At 36.5% G+C, this 24,018-nt stretch overlaps 1 pseudogene; it reads left to right on the forward strand.

Annotated features, from left to right (window-relative positions):
- Nucleotides 1–15,031, forward strand: part of LOC124238664 (sodium/potassium-transporting ATPase subunit beta-3-like) — a 64,793-nt pseudogene extending 49,762 nt beyond the window's left edge.
- The last annotated feature ends 8,987 nt before the right edge of the window (nt 15,032–24,018 follow it).

The raw sequence follows: 24,018 nt of genomic DNA on the forward strand, positions 1-24,018 counted from the left end.
CTTAAAAAATATTTTAAATAGAAATGGGAATTCATAAAGCACATCCTGAACCAGAAATATTGGGGAGTACTGGTTTCCTTGCTAATCGAGGTCTTTCTCTCTCTCAACTGTACCAGGTTTTAATAACTTAAAGTCCAGTTCTTGGATAACTTACATAATAGCAACCTTGGAAAGAGGCTTTTGGTGAAAACATACACTTGAGTTATAATAGAGCAATCATGTTCTGAATTAGAGTTTTTATTTTATAGTCTTGGGTAACGTTAGGTTTAAACTCACAATCTAGTCCTATTTAAATACTAGAGTGCAAGTTACAGATTGTGTCAGAGCTGCTTTTTTTATTGAATCTAGTGAGTAATTTGTTCAAGGCCCCAGATATATAAAAATTACTTAACAGTCACAACGTCATAATGGCTTTTCCCTCAGGGAACAGACTTAGGACTGTGTGGCTCATTACAAGTCCTCAGAGCTTCTATCCTCCCAGCAGGACAACATTCAGCAAAATTCGCAAACAAGCTAAGCCTTTCCAAATATTTGTCATTGGTTAATAAATTATGTTGGTTACTATCATATCTAATAAAATATTTATTTCAAACATCAGGAGGCATGATTTCAGCTAAGACTTTAGTTAAAAATCTATGGGTCAGTAGCTTGATGTATCCTCTTTAATCAAAAAGAATCATGAATTGAGTCATAGGCAGTAGGACACAGGTTGAAAACTTGCAGTGAAAGTATCTTAATTTGTCCTGCCCTCATGCTATTAACCTAATTACCATACAATTTAAAGGTAATAATAAATACAGGCTTAAATGAGATCAGACTAAAGTGTGGGCAATTATGCCAAGAACTTTTATAGAAAACACAATGAGTTTTATCAATTCATTTCAATTCTATTTGACTTCCTCTGAAACTCTCAAATTAAAGAGAATAGAATTTTTGATACAATCACAATAAGATGATAATGTAAATCACCCCCTGCCTTGTTGCCATATTATAGTCCTTTTGAAGAGAAATTCCTAGCACAGTTGGAGGTGCAGGTCATGCAATATCACAGAAGTGTATTAGCAGAGAAGTGATAAGATTTATTCCCTGAACAATAAAGCTTTAGGACCTTATTTACACATCAGCAGAATACCAGGCTTTATTTTCTGTATATCTCACTTTAACTGAAAGCTTTGTTTGATTTCAAAGAAAACCTGTACTTGGTAATTAAGAATATGTGTGGACATACCCAGTACTTTTAGTCTAAGGACAACTCTGTTAGACATAGAATTACAGAGCGTGTGTTTTTTATGGACATCAGCAAATAAAGACAGTGTGGGTTCAATTGCATTTCTTTCCTACAAAATCAGGCTGTTTTCGTATGACTGTCTCAATTTGAAAATGTGTGGAGCTCTTAAGAATCACATGAGAAAGTATGCTGATGCATTTTTAAGTGAAATAATTGGAATTAATACAATAATTTGGAAAAATCAATATAACTAATTGAGATCCAGACAAGGGAATCTAAAAGGTTTGGGGAAAGTACTTTGAAAAGAAGTAGAGTTTTCCAGACCATAATTCACTTTAATTTACAGAGCTATTAGTAACATGACTCCCCTTCTGACATCATTAGATCCACAACACATTTTGAGTTAGTACTTTAACATCCAGCATTTAATTGGAAGTCATTATCACGCTACATACTATTAGCAAACAAATCCATGAAAAGTTTTGGAAATTCTGAATGGGCAACCACTATATAGGACACTTAAAAATAAGGCTAATATCAAAAGAGAATGTCAAACATCAAATAAAGTGTATTTGAAAAACAAAGTTATCCCCTTTTATGGTTCAATTTTCCTAAAATGGTAATATAATCTCTAAACATTTTAGAAGTTGTAAATAAGCAGTTATAAATGAACTAGACTTGTTTGTTTAAAGTCAATTAATTAATGGAATATAAGGGTTTCTTTCTCTGAATTATAAAATAAGATTGCTCTTCTACGGCAACTCGATTAGTCTGCTACTGCCATGTAACAAATTTCACACATTTAGAAGATTAAAAACAATGCTTATTTCTTCTCTCACAGTTTCTGCAGATCAGAAGTCCAGGCATCAAAGAGCACAAGGTCTCAGAAGACTGAAATCAAGGTGTCACTGGGGTGTGTTCACATCTGGAACTTGGGGCCCTCTTCCAAGCATATTCAGGTTGTTGGCAGAATCAGTTTCTCTTAAGACTGAAGTCCCTGTTTTCTTGCTGGTTGTGGACTGGGAGTCATTCTCATTTCCTAGAGGCTGCTGTCAGGTCCTGGCCCTCTCAAAACATGGCAGTTTACTTCTTCAAGACCAGCAGGAGAGTCTCTCTCATACTTCTAATCTCTTCCTTCAGAGGGGTCCAGTTCCTTTTAGGGACTCATATTCACAAACAATAATTTCCCGTTTTTTGCCCAATAATCTCCCTTTTGATAAACTCAAAGTCAACTAATTTTAGACCTTAACTATATATATCTGAAAATCTTTTTACTTTTGTCCTGTAATATAATTTAATCATGGGAGTAAATCCATCATATTCCCCATCCTGCCCACACAGAAGGGAAGGCGATTTTTGGGGGGATATGAGTCAAGAGGGAAGAGTCTTGGGGGCTGTCTCAGAACTCTCCCTGCTACAGAAATGTATGATGCTCTTATTGGAAAATTGTGCAGATATTAAAGTGTCCTTAATCATTCATTCTGGTGGTTAGAAAAAAACATGTTTTTTGAAAAATGGAGAAACTGTCTTATTTTTTGTTCTGCACATCAGGTGTTAAAAGATTTCCTTTTAACAAGGGGATTTCAAAGTTATCGATTTTGTCTGTCTTTAGGTATATAGAGATGGTAGGTAACAGAGTCGTCCAGGATAACTAAGCTGAGTAATGGCAGAACTAGGATTGCCCCCATATCTCTAATATCTACCAATTTTCTTATGGGCATTTCATCATTCTTACTGCATGAACAGATGCTGAATTTTATTGCGCGCATTTTCTGCATCTATAGAGATACTTTTTTCCACTTTATTTTGTTAACGTGCCTAGTTTCACTGATAGATTTTCAAATGTTTTGGCCACCTTATATTCTTCTTTTTTTGGCATTTTTGAAGATTTTCTCTTTACCTTTGATTTTCAGCAGTTTTGTTCTGATATTTCTTCATGGATTTCTTTTTATTCATCCCATTTGATGTTTGTTGAGTTCCTAGATTCTACGATTGATTTTTTTCATCAATTTTGGAAAATTCTCAGCCAGTATCTCTTTAAGTATGACTTTGTCCCATTCTCTCACTCTTCTCCTTCCCTGAATCCAATTAAACGTATTTTAGATTTTCCTGATGTATTTTCTACATCTCTTACCTCTCTTCTCTATTTTCCTCTGTATTTCTGTGAATTTTCCTCTCACCTACTGTATGTTCACTAATTTCTTTCAGCATGTCATATCTGCTAATAAATGTGTCTGATGAGTGTGTCTGTGTTAGATCTGCATACAGGAAAATACACACATCTTTAATGTGCAAATTGATAAGGTTTGTCAAATTTATACATCCTTACAATGAAATTTCACACATAAAATATTTTCCATCGTACAGGAAAGTTTTCACATGCTCCCCTCTAGTCAATCTCCACTCTCATGGTCATTCAGTTTTGGTTTCTATCATCGTATGTTAGTTTACCTGTTTTTACATATTATATAAAATAAGCCATATAGTAAACACTCTTTATGTCTTCTCTCTTTTGCTCAAAATAGTTTTGTGATTCATCCTTGCTGTCACATCATCATTAGTTCATTCTTTCTTTGCTAAATAGTATTCCTTTGTATGAATATGCCACAACTTAGTTATCTATTCTCTTGGTAAACAGATATTTTGGTTTTTTTCAGTTTTTAGCCATTATGAGAGGATGTCTAGAAATACTTTTGTTAAAGTCATATTGCAGATATAAGTCTTCATTTCTCTTCAGTAAAGTATACATTGGGAAATTGCTAGGTTATAGGGTAAGTGCGTGGTTAGTGTTATGAGAAACCACTTTTCCAAGGTGGGTATAATATTTTACATTCCCTCCAATAATATATGAGAATTCTAGTTTCTCCGCATCCTTCCAGAATTTGGTACTGCCATCCATTCTTCGTCGTTCTAGTGGGTGCGAAGTGATATATCATCATGATGGGGTCAACTTACACTTCTCTGATCAGGAATCATTGCAAGCAGTTGACTTCTTTGGTGAAGAGTTTATTCAAATAGCCTACTTTGTCAATTGGGGTGTTTGTCTTCTTACCATAAAATTATAAAAGTTCTTTTACATGTTCTAGATGTAAGTTCTTTGTCAGACATAAGCATTGCATTTTTTTCTCCCAGTATGTGACTTACCTTTTCATTTCTAAAAGTTCCTTTTGATTAACAAAAGTTTATAATTTTGATTGTTTTTTTTCCTATGGTAAATGTTTTTAAGTCTTGTCTAAAAAATTTCTGTCTTTCCAAAGATTTTGAAGATATTATAAAATGTCATCAAGAAGTTTTAGATTTAATGTAGGATTTTACATATAGAACTGTAATGTACCTCAAATTAAAAGTTAAAATTTAGGGTTTTTTCCATTTATGTTGACTCTGTTAATTCATGATGATGGTGTATATCTCTATTTTCTTTAGATACTTCCACTCATGTTTTATACAGGTCTAAAATCACATTTTGTTTTGTTTCTTACAGAATTTTGATGTGTTTTATGCTACTAAGTAGTATTTTATTTTATTTTCAAATTGTTTGCAGCTGTAGAAACACATATGATTGTTGAAGTTGATCTTGAATCCTACAAACTTGCTAACTTCATTTATAGTTTGAATAGAGTTCTTTTTCTTAGATTCCATAAGATAGCCCACGTTAACAATCAAGTCATCTCTGAACGGATTTTCCCTTCTTTGTTTCCAATATTTATTCCTGTTTTTCTTTTGCTGGCTTCAGCACATCATTGAATAGATGGGGGTGGTGAGAGCAGATGTTCTGGATTTGTTGTTGCCAGGCTTAGGGAGATGCTTTCAACATTAAGTGTAATTTTAAATGTAGGATTCTAAAGTCATAAAATTATTTTCCAAGCAAAAGTAGCATATTTATTCATTCACTCAATAAATTGGTCATTAATTTAATATCCAAGACAGATACAGAGACAGAAAAGGCTCTTCTCCTCCTGGAGGTTGTAGATGCTTTAAAGGCAAGAGTTGGGCACACATAATAAGTAAATAAATAAGAAAAACCATGTTTTAGGGAATTACTAGTGTCAACAGTAATTGAGTACTTTTTCACAATTACATGACAACTTGATTTTTTTCAGTGGTATTTTCTCTCTACCCAAATACTGCGCTTTTCCTATGAGATCCATGGAGTCTTTTCTATTTCTGTGTCTGACTTGTATATTTAATAAGGGACTGAGTGAGTTATACAGTGATTGAATAAATGAATAATTTCCTTTGTTTGGAAAATAACTTTATGACTTGAGAAATAATATTTATTTTTCAAGAAATAGTTAAAATATTTTCCATCTCTTTGGAAAGCTTTATCTGAGGAGGCATTACTAGGCACTCATCCTTAACAGAATACCTATTTTGCACCATCTATCACATTGCATTACGGTTTTGTAAATGTCTACTTACTCACCAGATTCTGAGGTCTTTGAAGTTTGAAACTAGATAGTGCTTGAGAAATAGTTGGTATTCCATAAATGCATATTTAATGAGTGAGTATATTAAAAACTATAGACATTGTTGATCCACTGAGCAAGATATTCAAGAAATTCTACATTTTATTATGCTTAAATACCAGCAATTTAGTATTTGTCAGGTTTGCTGTATTATGTCAGGATCTCATTTCATGATAAAAATGGAATTTTATAGTGTGTATGTCAGGGAACATTATTTTCCATTTGATAAGGACACTGATAAGGACATTTAGAGACAATAACTTTTCTTTCTATTAATGCTGTCATTCTATCAGGAGCCTAAGGCACTGACATATATTACAAAACAATAGGTCACGGCGAAAAGCACTTTAAAACTTTCATTGTGAATATATAAGTTAAATTGATTTATACATACAAGTGACAACTTGGTCCTGAAATTAGATGAATGTGTTCACAAGTTTACAGCTAAAGAAACGGAAAGCTGTGCCCACACTCGAGATCTATGCAATGGCACTCTGTTCGTTCACAAAGCTGTTGTGGAGGAGAGCAAGACTGTATAACCAAATATCCAAAATGTCCAAATATTAAGCTTCTACTAAAATAAACCTCTGGATAAAAAAAAAAGCCTCCTGATTTTGTTCAGGGCACTAGGAATGACATCAGAGTATCACATGTTCATCTGTAGTTTCTGTATATTTAAAAATAATCAGAAGTCAAATTCAATATGGAAGCAATATGGTTTTCATTTATTTAAAACAGGCTGTCACTATTTATTTTTAAAATCTGCTGTTTCTTCTTTTAATCCAATATTTTCTCTATACTCTGAATAAATTTTTGATTAAATTTCCAAATTAATAATTTCTATTTCATATTTTCTCCTATATCCAAAACAAACATCCAGCATAAATGGAAATTTGAAGATTCAGAATTTAACCACACTTGACCATAACTTCAATCTGAAATTTAGACTATCCCTAAATTTTCATTTATTTTGTGCGCTTGCATTAATGACTGGAATACATTTACCCCAACTTGAATGTCTGTGCTCTGTTTGAAATACTACTGTTGGCAGAAATCTTTTATAATGAACTTTTAAAAAATATATTTGCAGTCACAAACCTAAGAATTCGAGAATAGAAAGAAGAGACAATAAAAAGGCACTGTTAATTGAAATAGAATCAGTCATCTTCTACTGAAACTGAAAGGTCTGGAAAAAGAACTCTATACAGGTGATTCACTTAAGCATAAACAAGAATAGTGGCAGGTACATGATAAAAGAGATGACGACTGAAAATATGGTGATTACTGATACAGACATTCAGGATTGTTGGGAAGAAGGACAACAATGGAATCTCTTAAGCAGCTCTTGAATCATATGAAATTACTAACATTTGATTTTTTTAGTCTAATAACACAGCAATTTCATATGGTTCAAACTAATACTATTTGCCACGCACTGTGGTGGTTATTTTGCATTAGTAACTGATCTATAACAAGCTACAGAAACCTCTGAATACTAATAAGATCACATTAGCATTTATCATTGCACTAAATATTTCCCAGGGACAAAATTGCTCAACGGCCAACTCCCATGTGACTCCTCAAAAGGAGAGGCTCTATGCCAAGTATTGGAGAGAAAGTGGATTCTTATACATTGCCGGTGGGAGTGTAAAGTGGTTGACCCTCTTAGGAAAACATTTGATGTTGTCATATAAAGTCAATCATTTACATGTCCTAAAACCCAGCAATACCATCCCCAGATATATGGTCAAGGAAAACTCTTGCGTAGGTATTAAAGAGGACATAATAAAAAAAAAAGGTTTATAATAGCAAAATCCTTGCGTGAATCTTAATACGCACTGACAGGAGAATGGATTAATAAATTGCAGTATATTTATATTGAAATATTTTATAGGAGTAAAATTATAGCTACATGGAACAATATTAATGAAATAGCAATAGACATTAGAATGACAAACCCTCCCTAATATTACATAGAATACGACAGCCTTTTAATAAACTTAAATTTTTATTAAAAGTCTTTTTAAAAATGTTAAAATAAGAAAAGTGATAAAATTACACATAGAAAGAAGGGGAATATTGAACATAAGATTTAGGATAATGGTTATTTTGGAATAGGGGTTTGGTCAGGGGGTACATACTGGTAGATGTAAGATGTTATCAACGGTCCAGGTTTTGTTTTCAGTTGTCTCGTAGATGTTTATTATATTATTATAGATAAGTAAATACATAAAGAAAAGATTTCCCATGGATAAATTATGAGAGTGTGTCATAAAGCAAACAGTGTAATTAATCCAATTGAATAAATATGTGGTTCAAAATAAGGAAATAAATGAATGATAAAGTTAAACCTCTGGGAGTTGAGAAATATTATTACCATTTACAAATGAGAAAACCAAGATACAGGCAAGTTCATGAAGGTATTACTAGTTAGATGTATCCGTCATGCAAACTACTTTACAAAAGGCGTGCCTGATGGCATATTTGATGGGTGACGTGAGATCCTGTTGTGCCACAGCACATCTAATCTATCATCCGGCAAGATGCCAGAAAATGTGTGTCATTAGGGAGCATTTCTGAATTCTGGCTTTGTTTTCAGAAAGTTCTCTGCCCTTGGTGAGCCAGTTGCATGTGGAGGACCCTGTGGGTACGCTCTCGCAGCTCCAGCCACAGTGGCCTTGCTCTGCTCTGCCCTCTGCCTGGCATGTGCTTCCCAAAGGTTCTCCTAGATTTTCCTCCATGAATTCGGCTCTATCCCACACCCTCCTTAAAAGGTCTAACTGAGCTCACGAAACAAAACAGCAACCCACCCCACCCCCACCTTGTCACTATCTATCCAGTTGCTCTATTTTTCAACCCCTGTTTTCTTTTACTAAATTTCTTCAATTTTGTACTTTATCACCTATTTATGTAATTGTTCACCCGTTTAACTTTTAATCTTATTACTATTTAAAATGTAAACATCCTAACTTTACATTACTTATTCTTGAAGGTAGTACCATTTTACTTAGATTGGTTGATAACAGAAGGCTCTTTTTAAGTTGCATTTTAAGACATTATTTTTGCCTTATTTACATATGCTCATGGGAATATATAAAAATGGGGCTCTATATCTTTGGTTCTCTGATGAAAATCTTACACAGTAAAGAATTTGAATTGGGAAACTTAATCCTCTAAACTTGTATATTTAGCAGCAAAGTCTTCATCATTGTTTTCCTGGACAAGCACTCCTGCCCAGTGATTTGTAGATTTCAAGAAAGTAGCTTTGCTGTGTGTTGCCTTGCCCACAAACCATAGCATTTTATCACTATTTGAAGAAGCACCAGGAGAAATAGTTGGCCCTACAAATAGCTGTTGTGTTATTTATATGTGCATCAGTTTGAGGCAAATATTGAACTAGGAGTATCATCATTTATCATGGAAATTATGATACTTGAAAGATTGTTCTCTGGTTTTGCCCTTTGCTCTAAAGCTTTCTCACCAACTTCAACACACTGCAGGAACTCATTGAAATATTTTATACTAACTTGAATTTAGCTTTGCTGTGTTGCTTCATTAGGAGCAATAATGAGGTTTGAAGAATGACACTTGCTAATGGAATAAAAATACTACAGGACAACAACAGCAGGTCCCTCTATCCCTCCCTCCTGATAGGGCAATAAACACCGTTTTAAGGTTTTAACAAGCAGGAGGACCGCATATATGCATTGGCTCAAGTTTCTGCTGTGCTATTTCTATTATTGGTAAGGACAGCTTGCTGTTCAAACTGCATTTTATCCAGTCAGCATCATCCATAATACAAATTGCCTAAATTTTAGTAGCTGAAATGTGTACAGTCTAGGGTATAGGACACAAAATGTACATTCCTTAGCAATGCTGAAACCAGCTATGACACATATCTGAGTTCTAGTTTCTCTTGAAGATTACTTGTTTAGGAAATTAGGGAGACTTCGTTCACCTTACTGTGCCGAATATAGCTTATATTTGTATAATCTGTTGCCTGTTTAGACTCCTTTCCCAAAAATATTGATCACATTTATAGGAGAGCTTGAATTTTTACAAAGAATTAAACCTCACATCTAGGCGCAGAAATTCCGAGCTGGAAATAAATTTAAGTGATTTAGTTCAACTCTTTTTATAGAGTAGGAAGCTGTATCATTTTATTTTCAAAATGGAATTGATCTGAAATAATAACCTCAGGTGACTAGAAAATGTATTTTCTCTTCAGTCAGTTAAACACATACATGATCAAAGAAAACTGAGATATATTACATATTCTGAAGTTTAACACCCCACTGAGCTATTCACAGGAATATTTTAATTCTAACAAGTTTTGTGATCATTACATCTCAGTCTTGTCAACATTTCTGTTGCTCTGTCTCATACACTTGGATAAATGCCAAGTAAATATCATGTTTAAAGGAAAGAAATATGGAAATATTTGACTGATTTCAGATCATATGTGGAATATTGAGATCATTTAACAGTAATTTAAGCTGGTTGTAATCAGATAAGAAAGTATATCAGCAATTTAATTGGCTCTAGTGAGTTAGAATGGATTTTCTGTGCAAGGTTGTTAAGCTGTACTGCTAACAATGGACCAGTGCTATCCCAGCCCTTTCTTTCTTTAGAGAGAGGACTTGCCAAATGAAAAGTAATAGAGAGGGCCTGCCAGGATTTATATAGAATTACAGCACATTAGGTTTCTGGCTTTTGTTTGTCTATATGCTTTGTTTATCAAAAATGTAAATCCTCACATGGTTTTATCAAACATCATTTAACATGAATTACCCTAAAACATTTTGATCCCTTGCAGGCCTTGGAAAAGCCTAAGTAGGTAACAATTAGATCATATTTTCAGATCTATGCATGCTGCTAACAGAAGAGATCCAAATATGTGTTTTACCTTCAAAGGATTATACAGACACCAATGTCAAGGAGCTAGGTATCAGTAGTTAACAAAATGTAGCAATCGGCATTGTTTGAACATACTGTAAATAAAAATGCGTATGCACACATATACATGTAATACACAAAGTGTATGTACACACACAGGCTGACCAAAACAGTACATAAATGCAAACCAAAAGGATGAGCAGAGGTACTGCTAGTGGTGGCCAACGGGAAGATAAGTCTCAGCCCAATTTAAGATCCTGGGAGATATTCGGTGAAGGGATGAATACAATTATGGAAGAAGCAGAAAAATTGTGAAACACTGCCACAAAAGCATGTCCAAGAAGGGCAGAACCACAGAAGATAGCAGGGGGCTATGTCAAAAGAGGAGGGCTTACATTCAAACAGCCCTAGGTTTGAATCTTGACTCAGCCGCTTAGCTGTGACATTTTTGACATGTTTCCAAGAGTCTGAACCTTGGTGTCTGTCCCAGCCAGGGCTGCCATAACAAAATACCATAGACTGGGTGGCTTAAACAACAGAAACTGATTTCACACAGTTCTGGAGGCTTGGAAGTCTAAGATCAACATGCTGGCTCAACCGGGGCCAATGCAAGTTCTCATCCTGGCTTGTTGATGGCTCTTTCTGGCTGTGTTCTCAGAGGATTCTCCCTTGAGGCATATGAGGGGAGAGAGAGAGAAAGAAAGAGAGAGAGAGATCTCTTCCTGTTTTTATAAGAGCATTAATGCCATCATGAGGGACTCACCCTACCTAATCTAAGCCTAATTACCTCCCAAAGGCCCTATCTCCAAATACTGTCACATTGGGTGGTAGGACTTCAGCATATAAATTTGGGTGGGGGGACACAAACATTCAGTCTATAACAGTATCCTCCTTTGCAAATGGCATGAAGCCAACCTTGCTTGAATTTGTGAGGATCAAAACACCATGAACGTGGTGATGCTGTGGTGGTGCTGCTGCTGCAGTTTTTGACCATCTAGTGAAGGAGTCAACAACTGATCCGAACAAAATAGCCCCTATTGGCTGAGGTGCAAGGCCAAGAACACTCCCAAATTCCAATGGAATGTGCTGTAAGATGTATAAAGAACTTGCATAAGAGGAGCTGACAAATGGTTTTGAACTCAGCTCATCATCCATTTTGAGGATATGTAAGGGGTAGATAGAAAATTGAGGGTGCAGTTAATGAGACAAGCAGAATTACAATGGTAGAAATTGTTGGAGTGTTGTGGGATTTCTCATCCTCACCACCTTAAACCAAATGAGAAGAGTCTCATGAGAACCACTAGGAAAGCTTCCCATATATCCCCAGGTACTGCAGACCACAGAAGCGAGTCTGAAACGCAGCCAAAAAATATAATGATAAAAGAATATCATTATTTGCTTGAAGTGGCAGAATAGACCGCAGGGCAAAAGTACATTCCCCTTGGGTCAGATGTGGGCTGCAAGAGAGGCTCCATGAGTGTCCCATTAGACACAAATCTGAGTCAGGGTAGGGGTGGCATAAAGGTCAGCTGGAGAAGACTTTAACAGCATAGCTGCAGTTGGACCTTGTCAGGGTAGGAGGGGGGATTCTCTGAGAAACACAAAGAAAATCATTTCAAGAAAGCAGTCAGCATTGAATATCTGCCAGGTCGAGAGAGGGCCAATAGCAGATCGAATAGAATTAAACTGTCCTCACCCCAAACCACCTCTCCTCCGATTAAATCCTTGATGGAGGCTGCGGGATCAGAAGATGAGGCTAGGGAATAGGGGAGAAATTGGCAAAGGAGGAAATAACTGACATTTTCTTATTACCAAGTACACATTTCCAGACCTGCAGCGGCATTCAGTGGGAGCTGGAGAGAAGCTTTGACACGACTGAGGTTCAGAGTTCTGATTATTATACTAACTCGTGATTTTGCCTCATTAAATGGAACTATTTTGAGGCATGGAAGTACCTGAGGACTTACCCATGAATTTATCCCAGAAGCACACAGAATCAGGCTAATGAGTAAGTCTGAAGAGCCTGGGAAAAGAAAGTTGCTTTATGACTTGCATATGGAGACCAATATGTTTAATGAAATGGTTACATTACTGCACAGTGATTAATATTAATACTTCTATATTAAACAGTTTATGTATTCTTTTTATAATTTCAGGAAATGTTATATACTTTACAAAAATTTTCCCATCTTGTAAAATTAAGATGAACTTTTCAAGGTTTTAGTATATAAGCATATTGTGCAAACTCTATTTAGGTAGTAATTTTACCCTATTGCCTCCATTCCCAAAAGTTAGGTATTATTGTCTCTGGGCATATCTTCCCAATCTTTAAAGAATACACTATTCAAGGGTCCAAAAAAATGCAGATTTTCATTAAGTATCTAATATTCTACTGGGCTTTGAGATCCACATAAGTGGATGTGCAAGTCTTTGAGCCTCAGTTCTACTTGCATTTATGATGCTTCCCGAGAACGAACCCCTCACAGGAATATCAATTATTAAAGAAATGTCTTCAGTATAGCAGTTAATCAGTAAGGCAGCCAACAAATAAAGCAACCCCAGGGATATGTTCTTCCAGGCTCCTGTCTCAAGCCCAAGGTATTTATCCGGTTTACAGAGCAGCTGTTGTCAGTGTCACTCAGAACAAAGCAATCAAGACACCGGAATTCTTTGAAGTGATTCGATTGCCTTTTCTGAGTATGACAGAGAAACAGTATTTGTTTTCTTTAGTGTTAAAAATACGAAGAGAAAAATAGGCATCGATCTAGGTTCTACTTCTTTGAAAGTGGTTTTTCATAATGTTTATGTTTTTATCTTTAAAAATAAGACTGTCTACAGATATATTACGCCCCTTTAAATAAAATTTTTGTCATCAGTAAGGCCCCCCTTTGACTCTGTACTCATCTTTAAGGTTATGTAAGGAACGTAGAGACTTCAACGTTGCTGGTAAGTGTAAACAGACCTACTAAAATAACATTTTGGAATATATTGGTTTGGATTTAAAATTATTGCCAATTATAATAAACATGCACAAATAATTGCTTTTTCATTATTTTCTCTATACTATGGATAAAATGTAAATTTTAAAACTGAATTTTAGAAATTATTGAAAAACTGAATTTTAAATGTGGTAATAGCATTCACTCTGCAATAGGTTCTAGAGATTTATACATGGATTTATAAAACCTGTGACTTGGAAGGTTGTTAAAATGTTTAGCCACTGAATATTATTTAATATTTAAAAATCATATAATGTCATAACAGAATAATGCAGATCATCATTTTTAAGAGGGCAGGCATTTCTCTCTCTATTTTTCCTAATGTGTCCCTAGGACTTAGAGTAGTGGCTGGCCTTAATGGTGCTCAAAAGATATTTGTTGAATGAATGAAAAAAGAAAATCATAACTGTGTTGGTATCAAGTACTAGTAAATAACACTGGCTTTGGAGTCAGAAAACGGTTTATAACCTAGCTCAGCCGTTAACTATTTTTATTACTTAAGGAAAGATAATTAATCTGGAGCTCAGTTCCATCAACTCTAGAATGGTAAACATCACCTAATTTATGGTGTCATTTGATTGGAGCGCCTGGCACGTGGATCAGCGTTAAAAGGTACATGTGGAGGCAGTTGGAGCGCACTCTGCAGTGAAGACGTGTCCTCAGCCTGGCCATCCTTCCGCCACCATCCCGGCTTCGCCGCTTGAACTTGGACGTGCCTGTGTCCTCGCCGCCTCCATCCGCGTGGCCGCTGCTCCCCCCGTCTCAGCACATACACCAGGACAGGAAAGAAACGTCCTTCAACCAGAGCCTGGCTAAGTGGAAGTGCTTTATCTGCAATGCAACCCCTGGAGAGTTCCTGGGGCACACCGCCAAGAGCTGGGGTTTGATCTTGATCTTCTGCCTAGTGTTTTATGGGTTCCTGGCTGCACTCTTTTCGTTCTAATGTGGGCTACACTTTGGACTGTGAACGATGAGGTTCCAAAATATCATGATCAGATTGCTAGTCTAGAATTAGGGCTTTTCAAAAAACAGCGAGTGCCTTAGAATACATGTTCAGTGTGTCTGACCCAAATTCCTATAAAGGGTACATCGAAGACATTTGAAAGTTTCTAAAGCCATGTGATTTAGAAGGACAGAAGAAGCACACAGTCTGTCCTGATGGAGCACTTTTTGAACAGAAAAGTCCAATTTATGTTGCATGTCAGTCTCCTGTTTTCTTACTTGAAGAATGCAGTGGTGTGCATGATCCTGATTTTGGCTCTTCAAAAAGGAAACCCTTGTATTCTTATAAAAATAAACAGAATAAGTAGATTAAAGCCTCAAGGAAAACTAAGGGTAGCATGTGGTTCAAAAATGAAAATACAGCAGTTCTATCAACTTATCCTCCCAATGAAATTGTGAACAAAGAAGTTCCCATATTGTGGAAAAAACCTGCATGTTAGGTCTACAGCCATTAGGTTGCTATACACACTGTCTTTGAGCCTAACAGTAGTGGGAGAGAAATAACAGTAGAATGCTGAATTGATGGATCATTCAAAATGAAAAACCAAGATGATGGTGACTAGTTTTTAGGACTAGTTGTGTTCAATATCACAGTGGGTGCGTAGTATGAGTAGGATATCTCCACAGAGTAAGTCTTGTATTGTCTGTCTGCATTTTGTATCAAGTTTCCTCTGCCTTTCTAGAATTATGCGACTACATTGGCAAAAGATGGGGTGGTACATGACAATGGGGCAACATCGTAACGTGCTTCCAGATCATGGCGTTTGATGTCTTCTGAAGTAATTACTTGTTACCTCTGCTGCCTCTTGAACCAGCATACACTCACCAGATATAGACAGTGAACACCTGATTCTGAACACGTAGAGGGTCTTGCCCTATTTTTATGTGGTTTAATTGCCAAGTATCTAAAGCTTAACGTGCTGTACTATGTAAATATTTTATGGATTTAATACTGGTTAACTGTTGTATTTTGATGTCAATAAAGTTTTCGGGATAAAATGGGACCTGACCAACATCAAATGTCTCAGCAGCTGCAAGAAATGTGACGTATGGAGAAGTTCTGGATGTGAGGAGGAGAAAAGAAAATAAAAGAAGATTTGAAAGTGTTGTCTGGGATTTTTAAAAAATTATCTTTTACATGCTGAATTAGTCTGTGGGTCTTTTTGCTTAAGAACAGAAACTGTTGTAAAACATGTAAAAAAAGCAGTGATAGGATTACTTTTAGTGCTGGAACTGAATCTCTCATAAAGTATTTTACACCAGAGATGAAAGATAGAATTTTTAGTTAGCCAGTATGAACATGTAACTATTTTTTTGTGAAATTAAATTTATAAGATTTAAATTGTACAATAGTTTGTGAAATACTCTTACTGTTTTTATTTAGCAGACTATGGACTCTATCAAAAAATATAACTTGTGAAATAGGAAAAAAGATACATATGCTGTTATTTAAAAAATGACCTTAAAAGAAATAAGTATATTTTAACACATTAAGTAATTTAAGAGAAAATTCTGTTCTTCTTTTGATTATTTTTCTTCTTATAATATTGATTTATTTAAATTGTTATGACTTATAACATTTTATAGTAAATGACTATATCTAAATTTATCAAATTATGCTAAGTAGATTATTTATTGATAACATTCAAACCAAGAGGTTGTTATTTACTAGAACTTTTGACAGCTCCTTACAGAAGATTATAATTAGTCTAACTAGCATTAATGTGCAGCTCTACACCTAGAAGAGGTGGCCTGAGGCTTTGTCATCATTTTTTTTCTTAAAAATATTATTGCCTATATTCTAAACTTTTAGACGTGGAAACTTAATTTCTTTTAATTAGAGGTTAAATTTTTATACCTAAGGGAGTTGAAACTTAAAATTGCATTTTTCATAATACTTCTGAAAGTCTTACTCTCTGGAGAGCATTTAACGTAAAGAGGAAAACCTATATTTGAATTTTATCACCATCCTTCCCTGGCATTTGGATGATTTATGTAAACTCTACCAACGTTGTTTTTTTATCTTTAAAATAGAAAAGCCTCACAGGGCTTATGGAGATTGAAGGTGACAGTGTTGATCTAACGCAGTTCCTGGTACAAGCTAGGTGCTCAATAATTTTAATATCTTTTTTATTTTTCTTGAAAATACTTCTTCTGCAAATTGAGATGGTCCCTGGTAACTAAGTCTACATTTTTCTCTGTGGGAAAACTACTGAAAAATAATTAGATTTGGAAAGCTATGAATACTTTCTTTACATTTTTCTGTCTCGCTGTGTTTCCCTTTGATGTGTTATTTCTTGCTAAAAGGTCTCTTCTGGGAGAAGACAGACATTTTTTTTTGGTTGCTGTTTGCTCAAAATATTGTTTAGTATGTTAACATGTGTAGATGCAAAACACCATTAAAGTTCAGAAAATAAACAGTATCAACGTCTTTGAGGTAGAACTGGAGCATTCCGTATAAAGATTCCACCTACTTACAAGTTCTTACAACTTTTAGGGAAGAAGCCTGGGGAAAAAGATGTGGGAGTTTAATAATCTGTAATATATTATTCATGACGCCATGCAGTATGCCTTCAGCACCATACACCTGGGTCTTATTTAATTTCATCTTCTCCAAAATCCAATTAATTGCCAAGAGTTTTTGATTCTACCTCCTACACTTGCTGAATATGTCTATTTATGTTCATCCTTATTATCACTATCCTAGGCAGATACTTTCCTCTGGGTTGTTCTGCTCAGATTTGCAGCACAAATGGGCTTCCTAACTTGTTCATCTGACGACGTTCATTATTAACTGAATGTTTGAGTTCAGTGCCCCCCCAGTCAAGTTGAAACACTAATCTCCAATGTGATGGTATTTGGAGGTGCGGCCTTTGGGATGTAATTGGGTTTGGATGAGTTTGTGTGCATGGTGCTGTCATGACAGGATTGGTGCCTATGATGGTTAATTTTATGTGTCGAACTGAATGGATCTTAGGTGCCCAGATATTTGACTAAACATTATTTCTGGGTGTGTCTGTGAGGGTGTTTCTGGATGAAATTAGCATTTGAATTGGTTTACTTAGTGAAGCAGTTTCTCCTCCCCAATGTGAGTGGGCATCTTCCCATCTTTTGAGGGCCTGAATAGAACGAAAAGATAGAGAAAGAAGAGTTCATCCCTTCCTGCCTCATTGCTTGAGAGGGATATCAATCTTCTCCTTCCCTTGGTACTCCTGGTTCTAAGGTCTTCATACCCAGACTGGAATCTACAGCATTGGCTCTGCTGGTTTTCAGGTCTTTGTACTTGTACCGAAAGCACAGCTTTCCTGTCTCCAGCTTGCAGAAGGCAGATTGTGGGACTTCTCAGCCTCCATAATTATGTGAGCCAATTCCGAAAATAAATCTCTTCAAATATATTTATACATATATATATATACATATTTATTATTGGCTCTCCTTTTCTAGAGAACTCTGACTAATACAGATTTTGGTATTTAGAGTGGATCTAGAGGCATAAAATGCTAAGGATGAGTTTTCTGAATTGGTTCTGAGGTTTCTGGACTTTGGTCTCTATTCTGATTAGATTTAAAGACTCTAATGACTATTTCTAGTAGTAAAGAGAGCACTGATAGTCCATGGTATGAACTATTTATAGAGATATGCAAATTACATGCATTAGATGTACCTAATCCTTGATTTAAACAAAACAAGGAGCTCAGTGACTCTGCATATGATACTTTTGAACTTTTTTTTTAAAACTAATGAATCTATTGACTTTGGTTGGTGGTTCCTAATGTCCCAGAACAAAGTGGTAAAAGAAAAGGATGGCCTCGGGGATTCAAATTCTCAGCTCAAGTTTAGCATAAATGACATCAGAGCTTCTAAACATGCCCTGAAGGAGAGCTGCATCTCCTGGAGCAACAGGGCTGAAATTGTTGAAATCAAACATAAAGCCTCATTCTGAGACTGGCTAAATTACAACACAAGTTGAACTCCTAGCCTTACAGGGTGTCTACCGCTAAAGTGAGGGGGTAGATTAAGAAAGAATGGGATGGTATAAATTGGAATGAGGATGTGTGGAAAGACTCTGATGAAGACGGGGTCTTGGAGCACCTAAATTCTGATGAGTCATTTTTGCCTGTGGAAGAAATCTCCCCACCCTGCAGTGGAATTAGCCATCCCACTTCCAGCAGAAGTGGCCTCCCAACCCCTAGTGGCAGTAGTGTCCCACTCGCAGAGATATTGACCTCTCCACCCACAGAGGTATTGGCCTTTCCACCTCTGTCTAAGAGGATAAATCCTGCATTGTGTGAGGAAACTGCAGTGGCCTCCCCTGAGGCAGTTGCCATGCAAGACAATGCTGATTCTCTTCAGAACCAACTCCTACCGCTCCCTTTGCTTTTAGACCTATAACTAAACTCAAGTCCCAGCAGGCCCCTGAAAGTGCGGTACAAAGTGTGACCTGTGAAGAGGTGTGCTACAGTCCAAAAGAACTACTTGGGTTTTCTAATTTATATAGACGGAAACCTGGGGACATGTGTGGGAATGGATGAAAAGGATGTGGGAAAATGGTAGAAGGAGCATAAAATAGAATCAGGCTGAATTTATGGATATGAACTCACTAAGCAGAAATTCTGAATTTAACATTGTAGCTCAAAAATTAGCAAGATCTCTAACAGTTTGCTTGGTTGGTTGGCTGAAACATGGGCCAAGAGATAGCCCACGATGAGAAAAGTGGAAATGCCCAAGCAGCTTTGGTTTAGTGGAGGAAGGGATTCAAAGATTTAGGGATATTGAATTGTTAAAGTGGCTTTGTCACCGAAGATCTACTCACCCACACTGGAAGGATCCAGACAACCTTCCCTTAATGAATATTGTGAGAAATAAATTTATGAGGGGAGCTCCAGCGTCCTTGAAGTGCTCCTTGATAACTGTTTTCTATAGGCCAGAACTTACAATGGTAACTGAAGGCACTCAACTGGGAAACCTAAAGGTAATGGGAATAAATTGGATCCGGAGGTGGCAGAGGCCAAGTGGCTGCACTCAACCACCAAAGGCAAGGTGGGCATGGTTACTGTAATAGACAGGAGATTCAAAGAAGCTGTCAGAATAGTATGGCTTGTGCAGATCTCCGGCATTGGCAAACTCATCATGATGTTCCTAAAGTGAAATAGGAATCCTACTAAATTCTTACTCTATCTGTATAAGCATAGAAGTTCTAGGTCAAGTGAACAAAATATAACCTGAATCATAAAAACAGAATCACACATCTTCAGTCAATTCCCAGATTTGAACTGGTTTATAGACGCAGAACTCCCTTAATGAAGGGAAGGTCGGGTACCATTGAGGAAGGACCTGGTACACTACGACAAATTTTTAATGTTAATCTCTCTCCTAGCTTTCCACAAAGGGACCTATGGCGTTTTGTCAGAGTAATTTTATATTAGGTAAAAGGAAATAATCAGACCTTTCAGAGGCTGCTGGACACTGGCTCTGAACTGACACTAATTCTGGAAGACCTCAAACATCACTGTTGCCCACCATCAGAATAGGAACTTATAGAGGTCAGGTGATGAATGGAGTTTTAGCTCAGATGTGTCTCATAGTGAATCCAGCGGGTCCCCAAACCAACACTGTGGTTATTTCCCAGTGCCAGAATGCATAATTAGAATAGATAAATGCAGCACCTAGCAGAATCCCCACATTGGTTCCTTGACCCGTGGAATGAGGGCTACTATGGTTGGAAAGGCCAAATAGAAGCCACTAGAACTGCCTCTGCCTACCTATAATTAAAAATTATAAATCAAAAGCAATGCCAGCTCCTGAAGGGACTGCATAAATTAGTGCCACCATCAAGGGCTCAGTTACAATGCCAGCTGCGTGGTAATACCTTGTATGGCTGGGGTAAGGTTCTCCTGAAGGTCGTATGTGCTCTGAATCAGTGTCTAATATATGTTGCTGTTTCTCCAATAGCCAAGACTCATGGGTCCAGGAATCAAGGGGTGGAAGTGGGAGTGGCACCACTCATTATTACCCCTAGTGATCCGTTATCAAAATTTTGGCTTTCTGTTCTCATGACTTTATACTCTGCTAGCCTAAAGGTCTTAGTTAGAAAGGGATGAATGCTTCCACCAGGAAAAATAACAATGATTTTGTTGAACTGGAAGTTAGGACTGCCACCTGGCCACTTTGGACTCCTCATGCTTCTGAATCAAGAAACAAAGTAGTGAGTTATTGTGTGGGCTAGGGTGATTGATCCTGACTGCCAGTGGGAAATTGGACTACTACTTCATGATGAAGGTAAATAAGAGTACGTCCAGAATACAGGAGATCACTTGGGGTGTTTCAGTATTACCATGCCCTGTGATTAAGGTCAAGGGAAAACTAAAACAACTCAAATCAGGCAGGACTGCTAATGGCCCAGACATTTCGGGAATGAAGGTTTGAGTCACTTAACCTGATAAAGAACCTCAACGAGATGAGGTATTTGCTGAAGGCACAGAGAATACAGAATAAATAGTGGAAGAAGGTAGTTATAAATACCAACTACAACCACATGACCAGTTGCAGAAACAAGGACTGTTATTGTCATGAGTTATTTTCTCCTTTTTTAATGAATATGTTTGTATGTGTGTACATTTTTTCTCTCTTATTCTCTTATCATGTAATGTAAGATATACTGACTTTATATATCACATTACTTATGACACAAGATATCAAGGGTAAGAATAGACCTCACTCGAGGTCTGTACCTCCTCTCCTGGGGAAGGGGTTAGTGAATTTTTGGTTGTACACAGAATATAATTGTACCATGTTAGGCCTTGTTACTGTCTTTATTTGGAAATTAAGTATGCTTCAAGGGCATATGGGTACCAAGTTGACAAGGGCTGGACTTGTGATGGTTAGTTTTATGTGTCAACTTGACTGGATCTTGGGTGCCCAGATATTTGGCTAAACATCATTTTTGGGTGTGTTGGTGGGGATGTTTCTAGCTGAAGTTAGCATTTGAATCAGTGGATTCAGTAAAGTGTTTTGCCCTCCATAATATGGGTGGACATTCTCCAATGCTTTGAGGGACTGAAGAGAAGAAAAAGACAGAGAAAGGAAGAATTCAGCCCTTCCCGCCTGATTGGTTGAGCTGTGACATTGATCTTCTCCTGCCCTTGGCACTTCTAGTTCTCAGGCCTTCAGACTCGCACTGAAGTACATTAACCAGCTCTCCTGGGTCTCCCGTTTGCAGATGGCAGATAGTGAGATTCTCAGCCTCCATAATTGTGGGGGCCAATTCATTATAACAAATCTCTTCCTATATATATATATATTCTATTAGTTCTGCTTCTCTAGAGAACCTTAATACTGTGTCCTTTTAAGGGGATGAAAAGACCAGAGTGCTCTCTCTCCATCATGTGAGGATACAGTAAGAGGCAGCCATCTGCAAACCAGCAAGAAAGTACTCACCAGGAACTGAATGGATCAGCCCCTTGATCTTGGACTTCCCACCCTCCAGAACTGTCAGAAATAATTTTTTGTTAATTAAGCTACCTAGTCTCTTATATTTCTTATAGAAGCAGAAAATGACTGACAATGTTATTCCACTTCAAAAAATGTTCATATAGCTTCCTATACTCCATCTTGTCTATCTATTCAACTGCATGTCTTGCCATTCTTACCTTTGTAACTGATTATACAGAAATTATTTCCCCTTCTACAATCACTAGGTTCTTTCTAGACTTTGAATCCCCATGCTGGGTATATTCTTCTCGCCCCTATTTAATCTCTGCTTATAGGCAACTGCCTCCGGAAAGACTTTCACGGCTCTGTTAGTTCAGGTAATTTTCAGTGCCTCTCATTTCTACCACATGCCAGCTCAGTATTTCCTATATTTTATTATCTGTATCTATATTTAACTGCATTTTAATTTCTTTTTGTCTTTGTTCTCCACTGGACAGTAATATAATATAAAATATAAATAAAATATATTGGCAAACCACAGTGATCAAGTCATGGGGATATTCAGGACCCATCTGTCCCCACCCCATCAGCTTTGAGGAAGAATGCTAGAATTAGAAAGTGCCCCGTCTTCAAACCACATACGGGAGACTACCAAGAACATGCTGCAGATGGCCCTTTTTTCTTTATTTACAGAGGTTGATAAAACCCTTCTTTTTCTTTATTTGTTGAGATATAATTGACATTATATTAGTTTCAGGTGTACAATATAATGATTTGAATTGTTATGTATTGTGAAATGATCACCACAATAAGTCAGGTTAACATCCATCACCACACATAGTTACACATTTTTTTTCTTGTGATGAGAACATTTATAATCTATTTTCTTAGCAACTTTCAGATATACAATATGATATTAGTAACTATAGTCACCATGCTGTACATTACATCCTTATGCTTATTTATTTATAACTGGGAGGTTATACCTTTGACCACCTTCACCCATTTTGCCCACCCCCACCGCTGGCAACCACCAATCTATTTTCTATACCTATGTTTTGTATCTATGTATTTGTTTTTAGATTCCACATATAAATGAGAGAATATGGTATTTGTCTTTCTCTCTCTGACTTATTTCACTTAGCATAATGCCCTCAAGGTCCATCTATGTTCTCACAAATGGCAAGATTTCTTTCTTTATATGGCTGAATAATATTCCACTGTGTATGTACTCACACAGTGGAATATTAAGCCATATATACACACAGACACACACACATACATATACCCACATTACATGTTCTTTACCCATTCATTTATTAATGGATACTTAGGTTGCTTCCAGGTCTTGGCTATTGTAAATAATGCTGTAATGAACATGTGGGTGAATATATCTGTTCAAGTTAGAGTTTTGGTTTCTTTTGGATAAATACCCAAAGGTGGTATTGCTGGATCATATACTAGTTCTATTTATAATTTTTTGAAGAATCTGCATATGGTTTTCCATAGTTGCTGCACCAATTTACACTCTCACCAACCGTACATAAGGATTCCCTTTTCTCCACATCTTTGCCAAAACTTATTTCTTGTTTTTTTGGTAATAGCCATTCTAACAGATGTGAGGTGATATCTCATTTTAGTTTTGATTTGCATTTCCCTCTTGACTAGTGATGTTCAGCACATTTTCATATACCTGTTGGCCATCTGTATGTCTTTGCAAAAATGTCTACTCAGATCCTTTGCCCATTTTTTAATAGAATTGTTCATTTTTTTGCTCTTGAGTTGTATGAGTTCTTTATATATTTTTTATATTAACCCCTTATCAGATACATGATTTGCAAATTATCTTCTCCAATTCAGTAGGGTGCCTTTTCATTTTGCTGATGGTTTCCTTTGCCAGGCAGAAACTTTTTAGTTTGATGTAGTCCCACTTGTCTACTCTTGCTTTTGTTCCTTTTGCTTTTGGTATTAAAGCCAAAACAATCACAACCAAGTC

Source organism: Equus quagga, chromosome 4 (genome assembly GCF_021613505.1).
Source record: "Equus quagga isolate Etosha38 chromosome 4, UCLA_HA_Equagga_1.0, whole genome shotgun sequence".
Taxonomy (NCBI): Eukaryota; Metazoa; Chordata; class Mammalia; order Perissodactyla; family Equidae; genus Equus; species Equus quagga.